At 38.1% G+C, this 23,487-nt stretch overlaps 1 long non-coding RNA gene across 4 annotated transcripts in view; it reads left to right on the top strand.

The window, feature by feature from the left end:
- Positions 1-8,478: 8,478 nt before the first annotated feature.
- Positions 8,479-23,487, top strand: part of LOC311441509 — a 175,515-nt gene continuing 160,506 nt past the window's right edge. For 2 of the 4 annotated variants that reach the window (XR_014696001.1, XR_014696002.1), the window contains exon 1: positions 8,491-8,541. This is a non-coding gene — a long non-coding RNA (uncharacterized lncRNA). Of the gene's footprint in view, positions 8,542-23,487 lie in introns of all 4 variants that reach the window. The other 2 variants (XR_014696000.1, XR_014696003.1) reach the window with 2 other exon arrangements.

Below are 23,487 nucleotides of genomic sequence, written 5' to 3'. Positions count from 1 at the left end.
TTCTTGCACTTTTACCCTGATTCTCTCCCCAGTCCTACCTGTGGAGAGTGAGGGAGTGGCTGGGTGGTGCTGAGCTGCCTGTCTGAGCTCAGCCACCACAGGAATGCCAGCAGTAGGCACTGCTCTGCCTCCTCCTTCCGATAAGCATTATGGATACAGAAAGTGACAAAGCCCAAAACAGACAGAAGAGAAAGAGGATGGATACTCCATGGGATAATTCAACCTTTAGTCATGCACACAAAATTAAAAGGCATGAGATTAAGCCTTGGCAGTACATTCTTCTGGAAATGAACATTTTCAGAAACCAGAAATTTCTGAAAATGTGAAGCCGCTTCACAGCCTTGAAAATGATACGTTAACAAATCAATTTTGAATAGGAATTAAAAAGAAAAAATCATTTTCCTTTCCCCCCTCCACCCTATTTCTCATGGGAGATAGAACTTCATAAAAATGAAGGAGAGTAAAAATGAAAAATACTAATTAAATGATTTATATTATAAGCATTTTTTTTTTTTTTTTTTCTTTTTCATATTCCAACTCCTGTTGCAAATACGTGAGTCTCTTTCTACAGAAGCTGTACTGGATCACATAGCTACCTGGTCTCAGGTAGCTTGTTCTCTACCATCACCTCTTCTTTGCACCACCATGCCTCTGTCACACAAACCAGCTCTCAAACTGGCATTTGTAGACCACCCATTTGATTGAATAAGTGAACAAGAGTGAGAAGCTTGTTATTCCATATGGTCATGCTACAAAAACAGAACACTTGTCACATTGCTCAATGCAGGAACCAATGCAAATTGCATTGTCTTCAAGATTTTGTGCAGCTGTAACTCTTGAAACACAGCTTATTTTGCAGTTAAAAAAATATTTATTTATTTATTTATTTATTTATTTATTTATTTATTTATTTATTTTCACTGGTGATAGTACTTATATGACACAATCTTTCCAGTTCATTAAATGCATTAACCAACATCTTCCAGAGCCAGAAAGCAATGCCATCCTGTGTGGGCTAGTGACCTGGTGCTTCAAAATTAGAAATGACAATGGGTTCTGCACCATGCCTCCAAAATGTAATTTTACTTCCCAGTTAAGCCTTCAGAAGAAGCAGGAGATGAATTTGTGCCACGCAGGACATAATTAGTAATTCATACTGACACCTGAGTTGCCAAATTGGGCCTCTGTAACATCCTGTGCCCATACTGAGAGATGAAGATATGGCAGAGACCATATTGCCACAGCTCCAGCACAAAGCACTTGCCTGTCCCGCAGGTGTAGGAGACAAGTCTGTATTTCAGGTTCTTATGTGGGAGGTTGTGTAGGCAACTGAGCAATAATTTGAATAATATAAAGAGAGTAAGAAAGGCTTCCCCTGAAAGCTTTAATTGCAGTTTTAAAGAAGCAAACTTAAACAGGCTTTAGAATAAGAAACATTTTAAAGAAATGTATTGTGACCTTTCAAATTACTGCGTTCTGCACAATGCAAAGTCACGATAGAAATGATATAAATACTATAACTCGCTTAACATTTCAAGTATCTGACTCAAAAATTATCATGAGAATGGTGCATATTTTAGGATCGAATGAGGTTGTTACCCGTTGCTTGGCTTAAGTTCATAGATCAGCCAGAGAGAATCAAAGACAGCTCAGGTCTGGCTTTTGTGTGCTGCTGGGAGCACTTGCCACATGTCAGCTGTTGGGCAGGGCTAGGCTCAAAAGATGTGCTGCCATGGGGCTTTGCCCAATGTTCAGGTTAAGAAAAGGAAGTAGTACTAAAAAATGATTCAAAGTCATCTTTTTTTTTTTTTAATTTATTATTATTTTTTTTTTTCAAAATGTGTCAAATGAAAACTTTATCTTTATTAGTTTGAAACAAGTTTTTTTGTCATGTAATTTAATTATTGTGTACTAATTTAGATGAAAACCATAAAGGTCAACATTGAATCAGAGTATCTGGAAGACACTGGAAGAAAATATTTTAGCAGGCTCAGTACTAAACTGTTTATTCATTATCATTTCTCAAGAAATTACTCAATTTTTATTTTTAATACTAATTTGGGAAAAAAACATTTAGGACAATAGATATCAGCAGGAGAAATCTATTTCCTGCCCAGCTTTACTGAAACTGCAGATTTATTTCTCTATAAGTAGGTTACCTTCTACTGAAAGGTCAAAACAGAAATGGTCTTTTATTACTGGATTGATATTCTTTTTAAAATTCTGGTTGTTTTATTTCTATAGGAGAGCAGAAACAAGGGGACAGGGCATCTCCATCAGCTTCGCCACCACTGAAGCACATCCCATCTGTGTCCACCCTTTGTGTTGCAATTCCACAGTGACCACCTTGGTCACCTGAGTTTCTGGCAATAAACTGAACATGGTTCTTACTTGCCTTTCCTTTATAAAGTGATTGTTTTATTTTTTTACAGTGCACTTGTTATTCTGGACTTTCAGATTTAATCTCTGCTGGTGTGTCACAGCACCGTACCACAAGGCCAAGTCAGCATCCCTGCCACCAACATGACCCTGGGAGTCACCGTAGAGCACCCAGCTCCAAAAAAAACAGTAGAAAAGGGTAATTGCTGCCACCACAGTAAACATTGGCAGCCACGTGACAGCATGTACTGTCCCACCGGGATATATTGTGGTTTTAAAAACTTAGTTTTGTTAAGGTGATACAATCAAGGTTAAAGTAATAGTGATACTTATTTAAGACTCTATGATCAGAATTAATGGTTTTCATCTCTTAAAATGATTAGATAGCTAATCAGAACATATGTAGTTAAATAAATGTGGTTGAAAAATATTAATGGTATTACGAAAATAGAAAAGAGGAAGAAGAGAAAAAAAGAATGGATATTTGTGTGGTTTTCCATTTTTGCTACCCCTTAAGGATAAATAAATTAATAAGAATATATGACTTCCATACAGGCAGAGTAGGATTCAGTCCAACTGGTCTCATATTTCTGATCAACTACTTCATATTTGGATAAACAGAGGTTGCCAAATGCACTCATTTTTTCTTCCTTTATTTAGATTTACTCAAGTTTTAAGTAGATTTATATTGGCTGAAGTTTCCTCCCTTTTTTTTTTTGTGCTTTTTTCCTTCCTACATTTGTGTTCAGGTGAAGTTGATGGGACTGTTGGCAGGAAGAAAATGTAGAAGATGTAGAAATATGAAAAAGTATTAATTTTATGTTTTACCCCACAAAATAAATAAATAAAGACAAATCCTGAACCCCTAAAGCATTCGGACAACCTCACACTTTATAAATACCTTCAATCTATTTAATTTAAAAGTATCTTTTATCTCTTGTGAACCTATGCGTGCTAAAAAAGGTTTTTTAAAAAAATTAGGAGGTGGTAAATAGTATCTTCATTTTAAACTAGACTAGATGGTCTAGTTTGAAGGTCTGTTTGAGGATAACTGTAGGTGTCAGTGCATGGACCGGAGTGGATAAAATTTTCATTCCTCCAATTAGCTATCAACCTACAGTGTCTTTAAACATGACTTTGGCCAGTCCATCACTATTCTGTAGATTAACAGAGCTCACCTTACATCTGGGACAAAGACTGTTCATTGGTCATTTAAGCAAATTATATTAAAAGGGAAATTTTCTAAAGGCTAAAAGCAATTTTGCCATTGCAAAATATTCACAAGCTTTCATTAAATATTTTATCTTTTTAATTGCAAATGTTGATTTGGAATGGCTGTGTTTTTAGTGCAGTTAGTAGCATATTAGTTTTTTCCCTTCAGGGAAAGAAATGAATTTTTCCCCTCCACTCAAATGCAATATAGACTATTTAAATAATTTCTTTAGCAAACATATTTTCTGTCTTGACTATGAATGAAAAAATAGATTTATTCTTTCTGCTTGATTTGTATTTTTTTTTCCCTTCCATAACTGTGAGCTTATATTTTTAAAATATAAATGAAATGAACTGGTTTCTCAAAGCAATTTTTAAATTCCAGTTTCCAGAACAGCTTTCTTACTAATCTGTGCATTTTTCTGGAAGGGGGGAATATAGAACTGATGGAGGACGTTAGCAGTGATATATATTCAACTTATTTCTGACTGATTGATATAATTGTAGCTCTCCAAGTCCTATTATGATTGCAGGATTAGATATATACTTTTATTTCAGTTTAGTATTTTGGAGCAATGCCTTCTGACAAAGAAAGAAACTAATAATTTCTTGTCACTAGCAAGCTGTAATTATATGTATTTATATTTAACCTTTCCAGCTACTATTCATTAACATTTACTTGGCACAAGCACAGTTTACATTTTGATATACTGCTTTTGTGTAAAGGTTGTAATGACTATGGTAATCTTTGACTTGCCACTGTTCCTTCTCCTGAAAGTGCTGGGGCTATGTCAAAACATAAACCAGGGATAACAAGGGTTGGAATGGGTTGGAATACAGATTTCATTTTCTTCTGCTAAACAATCCGATCCAGTCATAATAATGAAGTAAATAAATAAATAAAATAACACACAATAGAAACAATAAAAACAATAAAAAAAAACAGCACACTGGTCTTAATGACATGGCATTGTGAACTATTCATAGCGTCATAGAATAACTTGAGTTGGAAGGAACCTCTGGAGCACATCTAGGCAAACCTTATGCTAAAGCCAGGGCTGCCTTAAAAATTGGACCAAGTTGCTCAGGGCTTTGGTCAATTAAATTTTGAGTATCTTCCAAGTAAAACCCAACAACACCCATCAAGAGACATGAGAAGATATCACTGAACCATTTTTGTTTTTCATCATGTACTCTGAAGGGACATTGCTTTTCTTCTTTTCTCTTCCCAAGCAATTTACAGGAAGGCATAACCAGGAACTCTGCCACCCATTTCCTACACTGAATTCTCTAGTTTTCAGATCTTTCCCAGGGGCATTCACAGAAAATGAAAATGCCATGCATAATTTTAGGTAGCAATAAAAATAAATCTACTGTCATGACAATGACTGTTCTAATTATGGTCTAATTAGAATAAAAACATAGGGGATATCTTGAAAGACACAGTTTTTTAGAAGTGAGAAATTATACTTGCCTGGTTTTTTTTTTCTTCTTCCCCAGCTCCTCTGTTGTCTGGAGAAAAGAAAAAACAGCTTAGGAAATGAGAAAGAAAAGTGACTAAAGTGCATATTGGTGTTTATTCCTGACTTCTGTAAAGCTATTTTAATCTTATCAAGGTGGAATTTTTCAATGAGATTAGTTAGTGGAATGGTGTATAATTAATGGTTCACCACATATCATACATTTGGAACATTAAGCGTAAATTAACAATATGCTCTTTTCCAAGGCATTCTTGTACAGGTTTCTTTCTTTCTTTACTTTCCTTTATTTATTTATTTTTAAATTTCTTTGAGAAGGAAGCTACTGATTTTAAAAACACTTGATACATTTTCCATTTATAGATTTCAGCTTTGCAGACTGAGCTTTTCTTCTACCAAAGAGGAGATTTATTTATTTATTTATTTATTAATCATTATTATTATTATTTTTTTCCCCTCTATTAATGCTCCTGGTAGATTCACCCAAAGACAAAGTGCTTTTGGGATCACCTGGTATATTGGTAGCTAACACAGTATCTTGAATTTGACTTTCTCCTTTGCAGTGCACAAAATATGTACTGGATATGTTTCACTAGGTTGTCAAATAAAGACCATTATAGAACTAAATAAGGAAAAGTGATGTTGCTCAAAATAATATTGAAATCTTCTTGGGAGATACTTTTCAAAAATGACTTTAATTCTGTCCAGAGAACAGCTACATGATCGTATGCTAATCTTTCACAATTTGCTTAAAAACTTATAAACTTGGAGAAAACTAAGTAAAACTTCTGATACGAAAAAGATAAAAAATATTGCAGTAAAAAAAAAATCTTTTTGTAAAATATTGAAAGCATATAGAAATTATGGAACAATAGAACCTTTTGTTAACTGCTTTGTGCACTGTTATGCATTGAGGCTTAGCCCTTTTAAGAACCAGGATGGCTTATATGAGCAGGGGTGCCCGTGACACCCTGCACTGTGCCTTCTCCTCTGCACACCTTTCTTAAATCAGCCTCTGTGCACACCAGGCAGCCCTGAGTGATGCCAAGAGACCCCAAATACTTAGCCTGGAAATGAAACATTACAGAATATACCTAACGAGTCGTTCTTTTGAGAGTTATTGAAATATCTACAATAAAATCTAACATTACATTTATATTAAAAATGACAGATACTCATGATCCTACCTGATCGTGCCATGGGGAAACATAACCTTTTATGTTTTAAATAATTGTGCCTAAAGAAAAATGGAGCCTAAAGAAAACTGGAGACAAGCTTCAAAGCATTAATCCATCTGTCAATATCCCCATATCTGCTACCTTCCAACTCTGGCTGGAGTTTGGGCTGGACACTGGGTTGAAAAGGTTTGTTTTTTTTTGAGCAAAAATATCAAGTAATAGAAACCAGGACAGCTCCAGCCACATCTTATAAATTCTGTAGGGTTCATGTTTAAAGAAATCCTTTGCAGTTAGCAAACAAATACCAAAATAATTGTTCTCTAGGGGCTGAAAACCACCAGTCAAGATGCAGACACACTTACAATTCCTCATCTTTTAGAACATACTAACAGTTTGGTACACTGGGGATTGGAAAATTGACCAGGGGATCTGTAGGTAGTACAACAAATGTTTGCCCGTTTCTGTGCTTATACTATTTGAAACAAAGTTTTTAGGTGTTTATCATTCAATGTTTGAAAGCGTTATGAGTTACGACCATTTTATAACTTAATTTTATGCAAAAAGATTATAATGGAGAAATACTACAAGCCTTTGCAAGATTTCGAAACTCAGCCAAGTGCAGGTAATCCCGCAAGGGCCTGTGATGTCCACAACTGGGGACATGCTGAAGGTTTCATTTTGAAAGCTTCTTGTAGATCTTACTGGGTAGTGCTGGGCAGAACTGCCACTCTTGGCCAGTTCATGGAGGACACCTGACAAAATATCTTTGAGTTGCCACGAACACTACAAAAATATGTATATGAGGTATCATCATAATTGTTTGATTCTGAAATTTACACAGCAAAATCCTGGAGAAATGATGAAGAATATTTCACTAAATTCATTCCTGCTGGAATTTTCTTTATCTGGTCTCCTAATCAGAACAGCTAAACAAATGCCACCTGAAACCATAAATGACTTTTTATCATTCTTAGGAATAAATTCAGTGTTAACACAGGTATTATCACACAGCATCATCTGGCATACACAAATGTGTTCTACTTAAAACCCCAAGGGAAATTAGTTTGGGCTTCATGTAAATTAGGAGTTACCATCTTGAAATCATGTTTATCTTGAGGACTACAATACTTCAGCTAGTTCATCATCAGGAGGATGTTTTGTGCAAACCAGCTTGTACAGAAAAAATATATTCTATTTCATGTAAGACTAAACCTATAGCATGAGATGAGCTTATGAGTTGGTTTGGTCAACACACAGCTCTGGAAGTTCTGGCAAGAGATGCTTGATGCAAGATTTGGCAGAAAAAGATGTGGGAGGAGGTATCCTTCATTTCACTTAACCCATAATTTTAGAAACCTAATGGATCTACCTGAGAACTGCTGAAAGAGCAACATTTACAGGGCAGTGGTCTTTTCTTTTGCCGAGGCATTATTGGTCAAGTCTATATCCAGAGTAAATAATCAGGAGTTTCTGTCCCTGAGGCCTGGAAACCTGAGTCACTGACCTTGTTCTGTTTGGCTTTGAAATTGCTTTGCAAAGAGATGTTTTAGTGGTTATTGTAATGCTGATATTTGCACAGTTATCTCCCTTCAGCTGTTCTCCACCAAAAAGCTGAGAGATTATTTTGGTGAAGTCCCAATGGGAGTGACACACTTGTTTATCTTCTGAAATGCTGTCTATCACCACCATGGCTTCAGTGCCATATCTGCCTTTCCTCCACTGCCACTTTTCAACTCTGACCTAAAGCTGCTTAGGTCTTTGATGTAGCATGGGAGTAGCTCTGCCCACCACTGCGTCACCCTATGTGCCTTCCAAAGGCAGTCTGTATGTCAGAGTGGGAGAAATCAGGGGTCCCAGTACAGGAGAATCATCACATGAAGAGTTACTGTGCAAAAACAAGTTGCATCAACCCTGCAGCCACACAACAAGGTGCTGTCACCATCCCTTGCTTCTGCAGCCTGCCTGTGCTGCGGTCATGCCATAGGCTGTTCCAGAGGGCTTTGGTGCATAATAACTTGATGCTGGAGAGTTTTCAAAAAATATAGGAAGGAATTACAGCAGTGGGAAAGAAAAAAAAATAACAAAAAAAGAGAGAGAGAGAGATGAAATACATCTGGGAAGTGATGGGCTAAACCAGTCTTGGTATGGCATTAAGGGTCAGATGGATTTCATCAGTCATTGGGATCAGCTGTAGGAATGAGTTTAAATTTAGGTTCAGGGGGGAAAGTTGAGTTTTGCTTTGGCAGAAGGCAATAGAGAAGCTGTGCCTGGCTAGAGCATTCATGCTGATTAAGGTAACACCTTTTATAATGTTATTTTTTAAAATCTTATTTGTATTATTAAGTGTTTGTACTATCTCCTGATACTAAGACCCTGAAAAAAGCTTAGATGTTCTTTAAGGTGTTAAAAATAAGCAGATTTCATATGTTCAAAATCATTTTGGCACAAGTGTCTTCAGATAATGAAGAGCTGTATGCTAGGTACTCTGGTTAATGAAGTGTCCTTTAACAATTAATTTGTCAGATTCAATATATTTTTTCATACTAAAAAGAAAAAATAATAATGTTGAAAGCCTGGCTTAAATGCAGAAGCGCAAGGAGGATTCAGACAAAGCTATTAAGATAGCAAAAATTAGTTCCTGTGCCTTGGCTTTAGGGGTTCAGGCTGAACCTCCTGGGATCAAAGAGTGGTTAGCTGCTGCATTCAGTAGGGCAAGAGGAGATGGGTGCTGTGTTGTAATCATTTGCGTAATGAGTCTGAGTACCATCTCTCTTCTTGCAAGCTTGCTTTGGGGGTAATTCCACTCCAGGTTTTGGCTTCCTTTGGATTCCTACGTGGCCTCACTAATCAGCTGGCTTTTCTTCTATAGAGCAGAGAAGGTGTTTTCATTCCTTAGTCTCTGGTATCTCAGAAAACCAGATGCTTGGCAGGGTAAAAGTCAGAGACGGGATGGGTTGCAGTCACATTACTTAAAGGTGGCCCAGGTTCAGAGAAGAGCAATTTTCTGAAAGAAAATACAAGGAAATTCTGGCTATTATATATAACACGAAGGAATTTTCAACCATATGAAAATACATGTGTGTGTATTTCTGCCTAATTTTCATGTCCTCTAGGAGTTTTGTTTTCCTACTTCACCTTCCAATGCTGTTCAAGATTGCTGTCGCCACCAATGTTGTGCTGACTGTCATACTGCGTGCAAAGTGTGCAACCTGAGGGTGGCCTCCAGTGCCTTCTTATATTTTATCATTAACATTCATCAGGTCGATATGCAGGAAAATAATTGTCATGAGTTTCTTTTTTTCTCTTGTTTTTAAATCTTTGACATCTATTTTTAATAAGCTATGGACTTTGATGCCTGGAAGAGATGCTGCCTGTCCTTGCTGTGCTGTTTTTATTTATGGGGTCAATATCCGAGAAGGCAACTAAATATTTTCTTGGACCCCTGCGTGTTTCCTTTAGAATATTTGTGAAGAGGAAAGCTAAAATAAGTCTGGAAACACTTCAGACGTGAGGCTGTGCTCTCGCTTTCCCATCGCTAGATGGCAGACGGTGTGTACGAATGTACTCCTGCCTTGGCTGGAGCTCAGAGCATCCGCCCGGAGACACCGAGCAGTGCCAAGCCATGAGTTAATTTGTGGAGACGAAGTAACTGAGCAATGACAGGCAGTTCACTTCGAGAAAACCTGGGTGAAAGGGACAAAAACTGAGCAGACAATTAACTCCGAGGAAATGTCTGTGGCACATGCTGAATGGGCAGGCAGTAGGGAACGGGTGCAGATGACAGGTGTCAGGCTGACAGCTTTCCTTTGGGTATGCGACAGAGGCACTGGGGGATGTTTGCTCTTAAAATATGGGAGTGCTGTGTTCTTATTTTTTTTAATGTAGACGGTAAAGGTACATAATAACTATCAAGCAACAGCAAAATTCAGTTTTGGCTCAATATCCCATATGGTTGTTATCAAATTCAATCCCCCTAACTGTAGCAAAGAGGCACTGGTGGCAGTTTATGTACATATTTAGAGTTAAACTTATAAGCAAAAACAGTGCTTGGAGAGTTGCCACTAACAGCAGCTATGATTCCTCTCTCTGTCCTCAATGGAAAATGCAGACCTGCTCTGCCTTATTGGAAGGGGGAGTTGCTGCTTGCTTGACATTATTTGGAGGGGAAAAAATAAACATGCCGCTGATCTGAGCCTTTAAAATCAAGCAGATGCTCTTGCTGTCTCTTTTGGGAGTGCTGCTAACTGATCCCTGTTCCTTTGCATACCTGGACTTTGCTGCTGTGCATGGGAGTGGCGCTAGCAACGTCTCCCATGGGGGGGTCCTGCAGCCACTGCCTCCGCTGGAGACAGTGTTAACTTGTCCTTAATGCTTTGCATCAAGTAGCGTTTTCCTTTATTTCTTCCCAATGTCAGAAAACGAAGGGAAGAAAAAAGAAAACAAAGAACAAACACAACCACAAATGCGGCTGAGTCACCATCCCTGGAGGTCTTTAAAAGATGTTTAGATGTAGAGCTTAGTGATATGGTTTAGTGGAGGACTTGTTAGCATTAGGTCAGAGGTTGGACTAGGTGATCTTGAAGGTCTCTTCCAACCTAGATGATTCTGTGATTCTGTGATTATCACAGGAAGTGCAATGTCTTGCTTAATCTCCTTACTACTAAACAAGTGGTAAGGTAACTGCCATAAGGTGTTCTGCTGGGACCCACTGATGCAATGAGAGAAATGGGAACTTCAACAAGCTAGTCTTTATTTATCAGACTTAAATAACAAGGTCCTATAAAAGAATAATCTCCAGCTGCTTTAGTGTTATTCATAATAATCTTGTATTTGGTTAAATATTGCACTCTCATTGATACTGCTCCTTTGCTTTTGGATTCAAACCCCTCCAAGAGCAAGGACTGTGAAACTTTTGAGACAATGGCACTTGTCATCCTCTAATTGGGATGCTGTGGTAGGGCGTTGTCGTGGTTTAACCCGACCGGCAGCTAAACACCACGCAGCCGTTCGCTCACCCTCCCCCCTCCCTCTCTGGGACGGGGGAGAGAAATGGAAAGTGAAGCCTGTGAGTTGAGATAAAGACAGTTTAATAAGACAGGAAAAAAAAAATAACAAAATAATAATAACAATAATAATAATGATGATACAATGGTGATAATACGAAAGTAATAATAGTATGTACAAACAAGTGATGCACAATGCAATTGCTCACCACCCGCTGACCGATGCCCAGCCTAACCCCGAGCAGTCCGGCCCCCTCCCCCCGGCTAGCCACCCCTATATATTGTTTAGCATGACGTCAGATGCTATGGAATACCCCTTTGGCTAGTTTGGGTCACCTGTCCTGGGTCTGTCCCCTCCCAGCTCTTACTGCACCCCCCAGCCTGCCCGTTGGCAGGACAGAGCAAAGGCTGAGATGTCCTTGGCTTAGTATAAGCACTGCTCTGCAACAATTAAAGCATCGGGGTGTTATCAGCACTCTTCTCATTCTAAGCCAAAACACAGCATTCCACCAGCTACTAGGAAGAAAATTAATTCTGTGCTAACTGAAACCAGGACAGGCGTGTGTAGATTTCTTGACTAATAGCATTCAAGGCTAGTGGGGTAATGAAAGGAGTATTGATCTGTATACTAGTTAACACTGCTCCTTTAAGCTGAGGAGATTGATGATATTTGAGGCTCTTCAGTTTAAAGACAATAAAGGATTTGGTGTGTTATTCCATGGAACATGACAAATCCTAGTTTCATCAAATGTCTGCCCCTTCTCTAATGTAATTCAAAGGCAAACATAAATCTTTGATTCAGGCCTTATTTCATGGATATTTTATTATCTTTACTCTACTGGATACATTTTTTGGCAATTTAATAGACAATTCTAAGCTTAAATATTATGGGAAAAGCAACTGACTACAGAAGACTTCTGGATTTTGACTGCTACTGTGCATACTCTCTATGTAAACAGCATGATATACTCAGTTTCAGATGCAATTAGGAGCTCTGAAAAGGCATTGCATATTGTCTCCATTGTAGGCAGCTGTATCAACAAAATCTTTGAAAACTATTGCTGCAGTATCAGTGGGACTTCTAGCAGGCTTCGATAGTTTTATCGCCCTTTGAAGAAAACTCTAGCTCTATTTAATAAAGAAACAAACAAAGCCTCAAATTAACTGAAATGCAACAAAATCTGGCTTCCTATTTAAAGAACTAAAATCAAACCTATTTGTATAAATCTGATGCTTCTCTGAAGCATGACTTCTTTTAAGATAGCTAGTTAATCAAAGCTCCCTAGAAAATAGGGAAATGCATCTTTCATAGAAGTGTAAAGTGACAAAAAAAAAAAAGCAATCCCTTGAGTGCTGAATAAATAGTTTCAAATTGTAATACTCTTGAAGAGGAACGAACTACTCCTGCAGGAAGAATGTGAGACCTAACTCTTCCTTTTACTCCAGCAGTTGGGATTCTATTAATGTTATTCTAATTGTGGGAGTTTTAAAAGAAAAAAAAAATGTATATAAGCTGTGAGTCTTCCATGTGTTCAAACATGTTAACTATGAGTTTGACACAGCTTTTTTAATAGCATAACACCAGACAAGATACCAAACTTTTCCATTTCATGCACGTGAACTGTCCAGCTGAGGTCTATTTATCAAAAAAAAAAAAAAAAAGGAAATATGTCCTTAGACCACTAAGAAAATATTACATTTCTAATTAAATATTTACAGCTCCTCGTCCCTTTTGTTGCTGCTCCTGTACCACGGCTGCTGACCTGCTGCACCCAATAGGGTATTCCCTAAATGAAAGGAGAGACTTTGTTTTATTCCTGGCAACATGAAATGCCTGCTTAACTGGGTGTACTGGAAATTTTCAGCTGCAATCAGTTACTTTTTTTTAATCTTATGCAGTTAGTTTTTAAATGTTAACATTAATAAGGTTATCAAGCTATTTCTCTGTATGGTTATGAAACCTCTTGAGTGAGGGCAGGCATTTGTTTAATCACGGGTTTTATAACTGGCCAGTGATGTGGTGGTGGTGAGTCCGGCTGCTGTGCTAACCAGTTACTTATGTTTGGCATTCAGCTTGTAGCACACCATAAAGTCAGTGTTTTGCTTTCAGACCTATAATCCTGGGCAGGGGGGAAGAGAGGAAGGAAATAATGAAAAAGGATATTAATTAAAAATTTAATTTGTTCAGCAGAGCTTTGGGGAAATGCAAACTTTCACTCCCAATACATTCAGCAGAAGCTGTGCATGTCTATATAAATATGGCTGCAGCAGTGCATGCTGTTATTAGGCAGTCATTACACATAAAAACTAGGATAAAAACAGTTTAATTAAATGACTTTCCCATTCCATGCCTTTCTCCATAAGATGCTTATTCCAACAGGAAAGGAAGCTTTGTGTACATCCATCACCACACACAGGATACATGTATATCTTTAGCTTTCTAAGAGCAAGGTTTCTGGAAAATAAGACCTTTTTATACATCTCTTCCATGCTTCAGTGAAATGTGAGAAAAATCCTGGACATTGCTTTCAGCAAGTCTTAGAAAATTTATTCTGACCATAAGAGTATAACTTATTTAATGTATATCGCTATATGTATCTGCATAACTGTACAACAATCCTGCAGTTTTAGTGGTAGTAGATCTTGCACAGAGCATAAGCGGAAGTAATATTCCAGGAGATATTCATTTTCAGGTACTAAACTCTTTCAGAAGGATGCACGTTACGAGGTCAGGAGGCTCATCCCTTAAGCAGTTGTCATAGCGCATTCTTAAAGCCTGAGCAGTCATCTCCATAAAGTGGGATCGCTGCAACTGTGAAATATTTCACTAGACCACATTTTAGTACAAATAAATAAGTCTAAATGGATGTAAGGTGGTAGATATGGCAAGGTGGGTTTTTAGGTCTGTAATATAGACAGGAATATTTTTCATGGATATGAGGCATATTTTTTAAAGTGAAGAGTAAAAGGGGAAAAAAGGTTATTTTAGCTTAGACTAATGTGGTGGGGGAAAATTCAGTACAAAAATCTGATGTGTTTAAAACACAGAAATTAACAGTGCAATCATACTCTCTGGGATATTTGAAATGTGAAGCTAAACTGGATAGATGGTGATGGCCCTGATATTTACAGTCCTTCTGTCTCTACAAGAAATAAGTGTTAAAACCGTGCATTGCTTCTGAATTTACAGCCTAAGAACAGATGTTCATACAACAGTTGAAGTAAACAGCATGGGGTGGGAGGTGGGTAGGGAAAGACGTGAGGTATGCTTTGCTTGAACGATCAGTCAGTCAGGTCTAGAGCTGAAAAAACAGGTGAGAACTCACTCAAATGCATCTTACCTGCTTTGAATCTCCATCTGCTTTGAGTCAAGTCGCGTGAAAGATGAACGCTGATAGAATGAGGCTAAGAAAGCCCTGCTAAAAGAGAAATTCCCTGTAATGTTACCAAAACCAGCTGGTACATATACCATGCAAAATTTAATTCTAGCATCTGCTGCTTCACAGCTTTTCTAATACGTGAAGTAAGTTCTTCCAGTAATCTTATACTGGGTGTGTGTGAGATGTAGAGCAGTATATTTATACTAAGGTAGTTTACTGTGAAGTTAATTTATTTGACTGAATATGCTGTAGATTGCAATTAATGACTTCTCAATAGCAAAAACCTATACTGTTGTTTTACTCTAAAGTTAAATGTTCCCAAAAGAATCAAATGAAGTAATGAAACATAATTTATGCCCTTGTTTGAAGCTGTATCATCTAGTATATAATTCCTATCAGAAGCTCTTTTATTGAGAAGTATTGCTGCTATCAATGCCACTTTTATATTAGTTTTTTTAATACAAGCATACATTTTTCTTTCCAGCTTTGTATTTTATTATTTCTTTCAGTCACTCATCCCTGCAAACCCCAAAGACAAACAGCTGAGATTGCTGGGGGTGAGGCAGAAGCATTTATCACTCCAAATTCTGGTGCACAAAACCCAGGAGATCAGAGTGATTTCTGAATGCTGAACGACACCTGACACACTTGAGGAAAAAGGAGGGGGTGGGAGGAATTTACTTGTAAGCTTTCACAGTGGAAACACAGGATAAAAAACATCATGTTACAGAAATAGAAAAGAGGAGATTTATCTGGAATTACTACTTTTAAATTCCTAGGTGAACTGAAATCTTCCTTAAGAAATGGGTTAGGCCTGGTTACGTTTTATTTAATAACTCTCACTGTAATACCTAGCTCTGATACAGCAGTTCGTATATAGGGTCCTCAAGGCACTGCTTCTTTAACCCGTGCTTTATAGATAAGAGAACTAAGATACAGGAAGGTGAAGAAAGGTGACGGCAAGTGTCAGATGCCTGAGCCCTGTGGGTTTTTGGCTGTAGGTTTGAATTTCAGTTCCCTGATCATATGTCATTAGAAGAGGCTACTGCATTTTGTAACTAATAATTTAGTTCATTCTACTTGGAAAACAGTCATTCTAGAAATGCAGTGTGGTGGATGCTGTTCACTTGCCCAGGTGCCTTCCTCTTACTCTGTGCATACTGGCTGGCAGAGTGAAGAGCTGGGTGGCACTGGGGCAGGTGGGCCCTCAGCATCTCCAGCTGATGCCTAGGGTCATCCAGTGGGTCTGTGACCCTTATCACAGTGAGCAGAGCTGCTGAAACAAATGTTGATGGGAGCTGTACAAGAAATACTCACGGGATGTTCAAGACAGTTTCAGTAGACTCGTGCCCACTGTCTATCAAAATCTTTACATTTTTAACTGGAAGAATTACAGCTTGATGGGGTGTCACTGGATGCTTATTGTCCCTACAATTCCCATTCAGTCTAGACGCATCTTAAACTCTATCTTGGGGCATAGTACGCTCCATTTCTGGCTTTAACTGGAGAAGGACAAAGGGAGCCACACAATGTGCATTTGTCTGCTAGAACTGCAACATAATTTTTTCATACCTAACATCTTAAAAGCTTTTTCAGTTTTCAATGGCATTTTGAGTATTATACCTTGTCAGTCCATTTTCTTTTTGAAAGATTTTATATGTGAACTCTGGGTACCGAGGCAAGACTGCACTCCCCAAAGCAGATGCTACACTGATCAGCATCATGTCTGTACCTGGCAATTCCTTAATCCAATGCCAATATTGATTAAAGCAAAGTATGCTGGTTTCATGGTCCATTAGGGGGTCTATGCTAAACCTTGTTAGCAGTGACCTGGAATGCACATGCTGCTTACAGACAGCAACAAGGCATTTGTCTCTCTAGCACTGCCTGCTGTTGGTGTGTTTCTTTATAACCATCTCAGACAATGTGTTTGCTCATGCACTTATTTCATCTGGATGTCTAAATTCTCTGGGACTTTAAATGAATTGTTGCATATGTTTTTCTAGAGCTAACAAAATGACAAAAGCCTGCAGTGCTGCATGTCATTTAAGCCACCCCCAGCCCATGTTAGCCTGCAGCAGGAGCACTTGAGATTCTAAATTACTTCAATAAAATACTGCCCTGTGCATGGCTCAGAGTAACACTAAAAAAGCGCGTGTGCAACAGATAGGTAGGGTACCATGTTTGTGTTGGGCAGGAGCTAAAGCTTGCTACTGCCATGCTGGAGGGACAAATGGCCTGGTTATGGGATGATTCATGGCTGGAAGATCAGGTATAACCATTGTGGTTGAGAACAGTTTCTCAGTTTGAGGATAACTGCGACATTTATACAGTGGGGGACAATATACACTTCAACTGTGAAACAATCAGAAAATGTCTGTTTTAGCACAAATTTAACTTTTTTTAACAGCCACAAAAATATGAGAATTCACATGTCCTCATTGAAAGGAGTGGCAAACCATGAAGTGACATTTCACAGAATAACTCAAGTCCTCCCAGTTATCATAATTCAAGTGAGACTATGGATGGCATTTTATTACAAGGAAACTTGACTAGTCACATTTCTTGGCATACTTGATCACCTTAGGGAATTTAAATATTTAATTCCAATTCATCTTTGAAAGATGCATGTAATTCTCCAGGAAAGTGAAAGCAAATAGATTCTTGTTAGATGGGTTTGGATCAGACTTTTCTTACATAGTTTCCATTCCTATGCTGACATTCTCCTAACTGCTTTTGAACTCCCTGCCAACCTGAGTCCTCCCCTCCCACAGTGCATTTGCCCAGCTGTGGAGCCACCAGATTTTCAGAACTAAATTGCATTGACCCAAATTTCAGCATTGAGATCATCTCATGTTGTTCTCCTCTTTGGGTTACTCCCATGATCTCATAGCTGATCCTTTATTTTTACAGCTCTTCTTTTTCATTTCTCTCAGATGTGGTGTTTTACTTGGGGAGTGTTTTTAGATACTGCTTTTGTTTCATAATGCAAGTTGTGAATTATTAAGTCCTTTGGCCTTCATGTGCCAGTGGACCTTTCTTTGATATGGTTAAACACCTGAGAGGTGAGCCTCGGGGCTTTCCTCACTGTGGGGTATAAAATATGGATTATTTCTTACTGTAAAAAAAAAATCCCCACCTTTGAAATGTGTTCAGTGAGAAAAGTGTGCAAGGTTACTGCAGCCCTAGGGCAACAGTAATGTATGCTCCACAAGCTACACAAGTTTGACATTGTTTTTCTTTTTTAAATAAAAATCTGCCACAAACAGAGCACCGTACAGTACTTATCAATGGGTGACTCTTACCAAGATCTGAAATGCCATGAACTTCATGATTTAATGTATCAAAACTAATATACCTCTGAGGAACTTGAAGTGTTGTAGTCATTAAATAGAGAAGAGCTTTTCTTTTATCAGAAAAGGGGTTGGGAGAACCCTTCTAGGTGGTGGGGATTGTCCCTGCTGCTCACATTCGATGCAGGGACTCTGAAGGTTGTGTTTGCATTTGGTGGGGTCCAGCAGAGCTACCCCGTTCAGCTCTCTGATCTCGTTTGCTTTTCTGCATGGGCCAAATGTAATGTCAAACAATTAAAAAGCAATGCTGCATTTTTTCATTATTTGTGTTATTGATAAAAAGGCAGGATCTGTTTTACTAATGCCAGTCAATTGAGTATGAAATCCTCAACTTGCTGTACTGAAAAATACTAAACATCCTAAAAAATGAATCATATTATATTTGTTGCCATGCTGATCTATCATAGGAGACTGAGGACAAGGTATAGGACAGGTATACCAGGTATACAAGGTATTGTCCTGGTATACCAGGACAAGGTATATCTATTTAATGCAACCTGCAGGCAAATAGAACTGTGCAACTCTGCTTTATTAACAATTTTAGACAAATCCACTGACGATAGAGGCTGTTGGGGTTTCTTGTTCTCCTCCCTTTCCCTTTGGTGTGCAGCACAGAAAGGCTGTCCCAGGGGGCAGGGGTGTTTTACTGTATTTCTAAAAGGCAAATAAAACCAATTCTTACACAATCTCCAATGCAATTTAAATCTATACTGTTTGTTGCTGGATGAGGCCCTGCTCCTGTGAGGAACATTGGTTATGTGGGGTGGGAAACTGCTCCTCTTTAGGAGGTCATCTGTAAGTTATATGGTAGGTACCTTGTCAGAAGAAAGTGATCCAAGTAAATTTGGTTCTTTATTCTGGAAGCTCCTTCTAGTCTCAAATTAGTGGAAACAATAAAAGATTGTCTGAAAATCTGTCCTTTTATGGATTAGACAGATTTTGTCTAATGTACTTCATCTGCCTACTTGGATGTGCTGAACAGATCTCTAGGGGAATGGTTCAATACTTCTTTCTATTATTGTTATTTTAAAGCAAAGAATAAAGGTTAAAGTGCTTCTTCTCTTTTGCTTCCCTTATTCTCTTTAATCTTGTGGTTTTTCTGTCTTGCCAGATTTCTCCAGCTCAGTGCAGATAGGTACAAGGTAGTGTGAGAAGAACATGTCACTGTGATCATCAATACAGAGTCATTTTCAGTGTCACTTTCTGCCATAATCAATACAATTGTGCAGTCCTTGAAAGAGTAACTTTTTACATCTTTGGAGATATCTGGATTTCATGTGCTGAACATGGCTTTTTTTTGGGGGGGGGACACGGGACTACAGACTAGTAAAAAAGCAACCTCCGCTGAACTCTTTAGTTTCCATTGACTCAGTGTTAATTTTCTGACTTTCACTGCATATGTAATAAACTGAAATATTAATATATGGGGAAACTCTCTGCATTTCTTTTTTGTTTTATTCTTAAGTTTTCAAACTCATTGTAGCCTCTGCATGTCCCAGAGCTGTAAGATATATGTGACTCTCTCAAGAGTGACTCTTAGGCAGGTAGATAATGAGCTTTATTGACTGGAAAAAAGATGTTATTGGCTTGAGTTTAAGTGATGCCTGTGGCCTCTACATATCCCAGGCCAATACCCAAAGTATATTATAGGATGCCTGTCCCTCCTGCTTTCCTGCCCTTGCTTCCCAATATGTTTAGTGTGTTGAACCTATAGCTGATGTGGTCTTGACCCAAAATCCATTCCCTGAGCTCTCTGGACAATTGCTACCTTGCAAAGAAAGACTGTTTCTATAAGTTACATAATAGTATGTATACTCATGTCCCCCAGACTGGTCAGGATCACAAGAAAGTCTTTGGAGAACAAGCCTGTCTCTGTAGGCAGTTATGGAATTGGTCACTGTTGATAAATGAAGTGCCAGACTTTTAAATGTAATTTTTAATCACATGTCCGGCTTAAGTTTAATTACCTGTAAATGCTGGAAGCAGACTTGAAATAATATATGCTTTCAGGAAGACACTTCAATATGCCTCAGGAATATTCAGAAATATTCTGTATACCTGGGGTTATCTGCCTAATTGAATGGAGAGTCTCTTTGGAGAACTAGAAATATTAGGAAGAAGAAATTCTTTTCCTAGTCCAGTCATAGATGGACTGAATAGAAGTTGCAAGTTTCCCTGTTCCCTGGAAACCGAGGACAGGACATGCAAGAACAGGGCAAAGCTGTGCCAGGGGATGTTCAGACTGGACATTAAGAAAAATCTCTTTACTGAGAGAAGGGTCAAATGCTGGAACAGGTTTCCTACAGAGGGAGTTGATTTTGCAGACCTGTCAGTGTTCAGGAGGCATTTGGACATTGCCCTCAATAACATGCTTTATCTTCAGTTTAGCCCTGAAGTCATCAGGCAGTTGGACTTGATCTTTGTAGGTCCCTTTCAAATGAAAATTTGAACTGAAGAGTTCAACTGAGCTATTCTATGTTTTTTGTGTGTGAATAAATGGTGTTTTGTTTGGAACAAACAGATTTTAAGTCATTTTAACCAGTCTACTATCAATCCCTGGAGCACTTATCTAACAGCCAATCCTAAATGGAAACTGCACCCTGACTGTTTGACTTAAAACCTCTGATGCTGAGTGATTCCCACCAGGGTCACCTGAAAAACAAACACGTAAAACCCCACCCTAGATGGATGGAGGAAAGGTTGAAGTACAGATCCCCTAACTGGAGGAAAAACAAACAAACAAACAAACTTCAATTCTCTTCTCTGTATTGTGTTGAAAAATTAAGTGTATTTAGGTCTATTTTAAATGGTGTATCTTACAGTTGGAAAAACAAGTGTATTTAGTTCTGATTTCTTAAATTGTGATCCTAGAAGTATGAAATTTTGTGATTGTTGCATGCAGTTCTAGACCTGTTTGTTCCTAGAGCAGTGTACACAGTATTGAGATTCCATCCCAAGAGGTCTTTCATACAATTAGTAGCATAATTTAACAAAGATGAAATGTGAGGATTTAGGTATGTTCATAGCTCTGCTAGAGACACTTGATGTTTGGATTTCATAACTTTTCTATATATTTCTACATTTCATTTTCCTGTTACCTTTGTGGAAAAATCCTGAAGGAATTTATTAAACTGAGTGAGGAGAATGTCATTTCTTGCAGAATGTGTTTTGCCATATTGTCAGAAAACAGGGTTATTCTGACAGTGGAAAAATGGAGATAGCTATGATTTAAAGAATGGAAAGAATTCATGACAGGAGTGGAGATCTGTCCTTGCTGGGAACCTGCATGATGTACTTGATCATGGGTATTGATTCAGCCCATCAAAATGTATTGTAGTAAATGTAATTTATGCTTTGACCTTCAGCTAGCTCTCAGCTGAAATGGAAAAACACGGTACAGATACTTACCGATGGGTCTACTTATCACTTTCTCTAAGGAAATACAAGATGGATGTATGAATTCAAGCAACTGTGCAATCAGGAGAGTGAGGTAGAGGCAGGAAGGACTTTCCAGTGGAAAAAAAAAAACAGATGGAAATCTCTTCTACAGACATTTCTGTGGATAACATTCAGCTATACTACTTCAGATAAAATTATAAGCCCCAGAGAACAAATGTGCCCACTTCCTGTTCAATTCCATTGTTTTTTCATTAATAAGTACTAATTTCTTAGGACAATTCATCAATCCTGGAACTTGAGTAGCCACTTGCAGGTATTCAAGCTACACAGAAACACTGAATCAGAGTGGTAGTTTCTATTGGCAGCAAAGGTTAAGGATGCCCCTAAAGGATAAGAACAATGAAGGTATGATTAAGAGGGGAATAAGCATCACTGTAGAGGCAAAGAAAGTACCAGGTTGGGATAAAGGACTCTTAGTATTAGTTACAGAAAAGCAACCTGTTACCTAACCTTTAGCAGGATGATCTAACAGACAAAAATATTTTTAAGTCTGCAAAGAATCCTCACCTTTAATTCATTTAGTTTTAATATGAAAATGTTATAAGCAGGTTAACTAGAAGTTACTGTGCATAAGGGCAAACATAGCCTGTGTGAATGCTGACAAGATTGACAGTACATAACTTTGTATAATAACATTTTATACAGGTATCTGTAAATCCATGTGAAGTGTTAATTTATCAGTTGATTGTGATCCCCTGGTATATTTTAGCTGGAGTGAACTTAGGATGGCTCTTTGTGTTTGAGGTTTGTGAGACTGGAAATGACTTACTGTATAAAAGCCCTCTTATTCTCTGCTGGCATGCTGAATGTGAACAGTTATTCATAGTTCATTCATATTCATATCATATGAACTATTTCAAAGGAGGTTGTAGAATCATGTTTTTTATCAGAACTGTTTTTCTACCTTGAAGCCAGGCTCTCCATATCATTAAATCAGCTGCAGACTGATGGCACTGTCTTGTTAGCATGGCATGAAAACAATGCAGTGGTAAGAAATGCCTGCATGTCCCTGTGGCAGTACAGTGTGTGTGTTATACGATGCTTGTCTTTCATGTCATGATGCAAGAAGCTGGTGTATGAAACCTTGTGTTTTGTGGGGTGAAAGACATTTATCAGAATGAGTTTTTGACTGAAATAGCTGGGAGGTTCGATGCGTTAAACATGCAGTACCCTTGGGACATGAATCTATATACACATGGATCTTTAAGTGGTATAAGGGGCACACAAAGTGCTGATCAATGGATTGCCTCTGCATAAATGTGAGCATTTTTGAGGGATTGGTTTGAGAAGTATGTGTGTAGCAAGAGCTGCAAGTCTTGAAGGCACACCATAGTAATCCTTCTTGTTCTTTGGCAGGAAAGAGCATGGAATACTGTAAAAATGGGGAGGGTGTGAATTTGGAGAGAATGATACAGTACTACAGTCTGAAAATCCTGTGTTTTTGTGGCAGAATTATTTAAGGACACACACACAAAGAAAGATCACACAAACAAAACTTTTTTTTTTTTTTTCAGAGGTAAAAATGCCAAAATGCTACTCCATTCTCATGGCAAGAACAGAAAATGGCATACCAATTATTTGTCCTGACAAACTAACAAGAATAGGGAAAGGTACAATCTCATTACCAACTTAATCTTCTGGCAATTCTTGGATGCAGTACAAGTGATTCTATCAATCTAGAAACAAAAGGATTATTTTTGGGCCAATTACTCAAGCTCAAATACTCTCAATATATGTAGTAGGTTGATCTAAAAACCCACAGCACTGAAGACTTCTAAGATGGATGGTATTCTGTTGGCAATGCATAATTTGCTTCTTTAATGAGATTATTTGTCATGCAAGTATGCATAGCCTTCTCCCAGATGTGTATGCCTTTGCTGTTACTGTACAGTGTTTTTATTGTCTCTGTTGACTTCTCTGGTATAGCAACCAGCTGTACTTCAGATGACATTCTTGTAAGTCTACTTTCATAATTAGGCTCATGTTTCTCGGTTTTATCCAGTCCCACCCAACCCCACCCGTTTATGTTTTTTTGTTCCCTGAGT

This window comes from Aythya ferina (genome assembly GCF_964211825.1).
Source record: "Aythya ferina genome assembly, chromosome: 9".
Lineage (NCBI taxonomy): Eukaryota > Metazoa > Chordata > Aves > Anseriformes > Anatidae > Aythya > Aythya ferina.
Note: the sequence above shows the minus strand (reverse complement) of the source record. Positions and strands in the feature narration are given on the sequence as shown.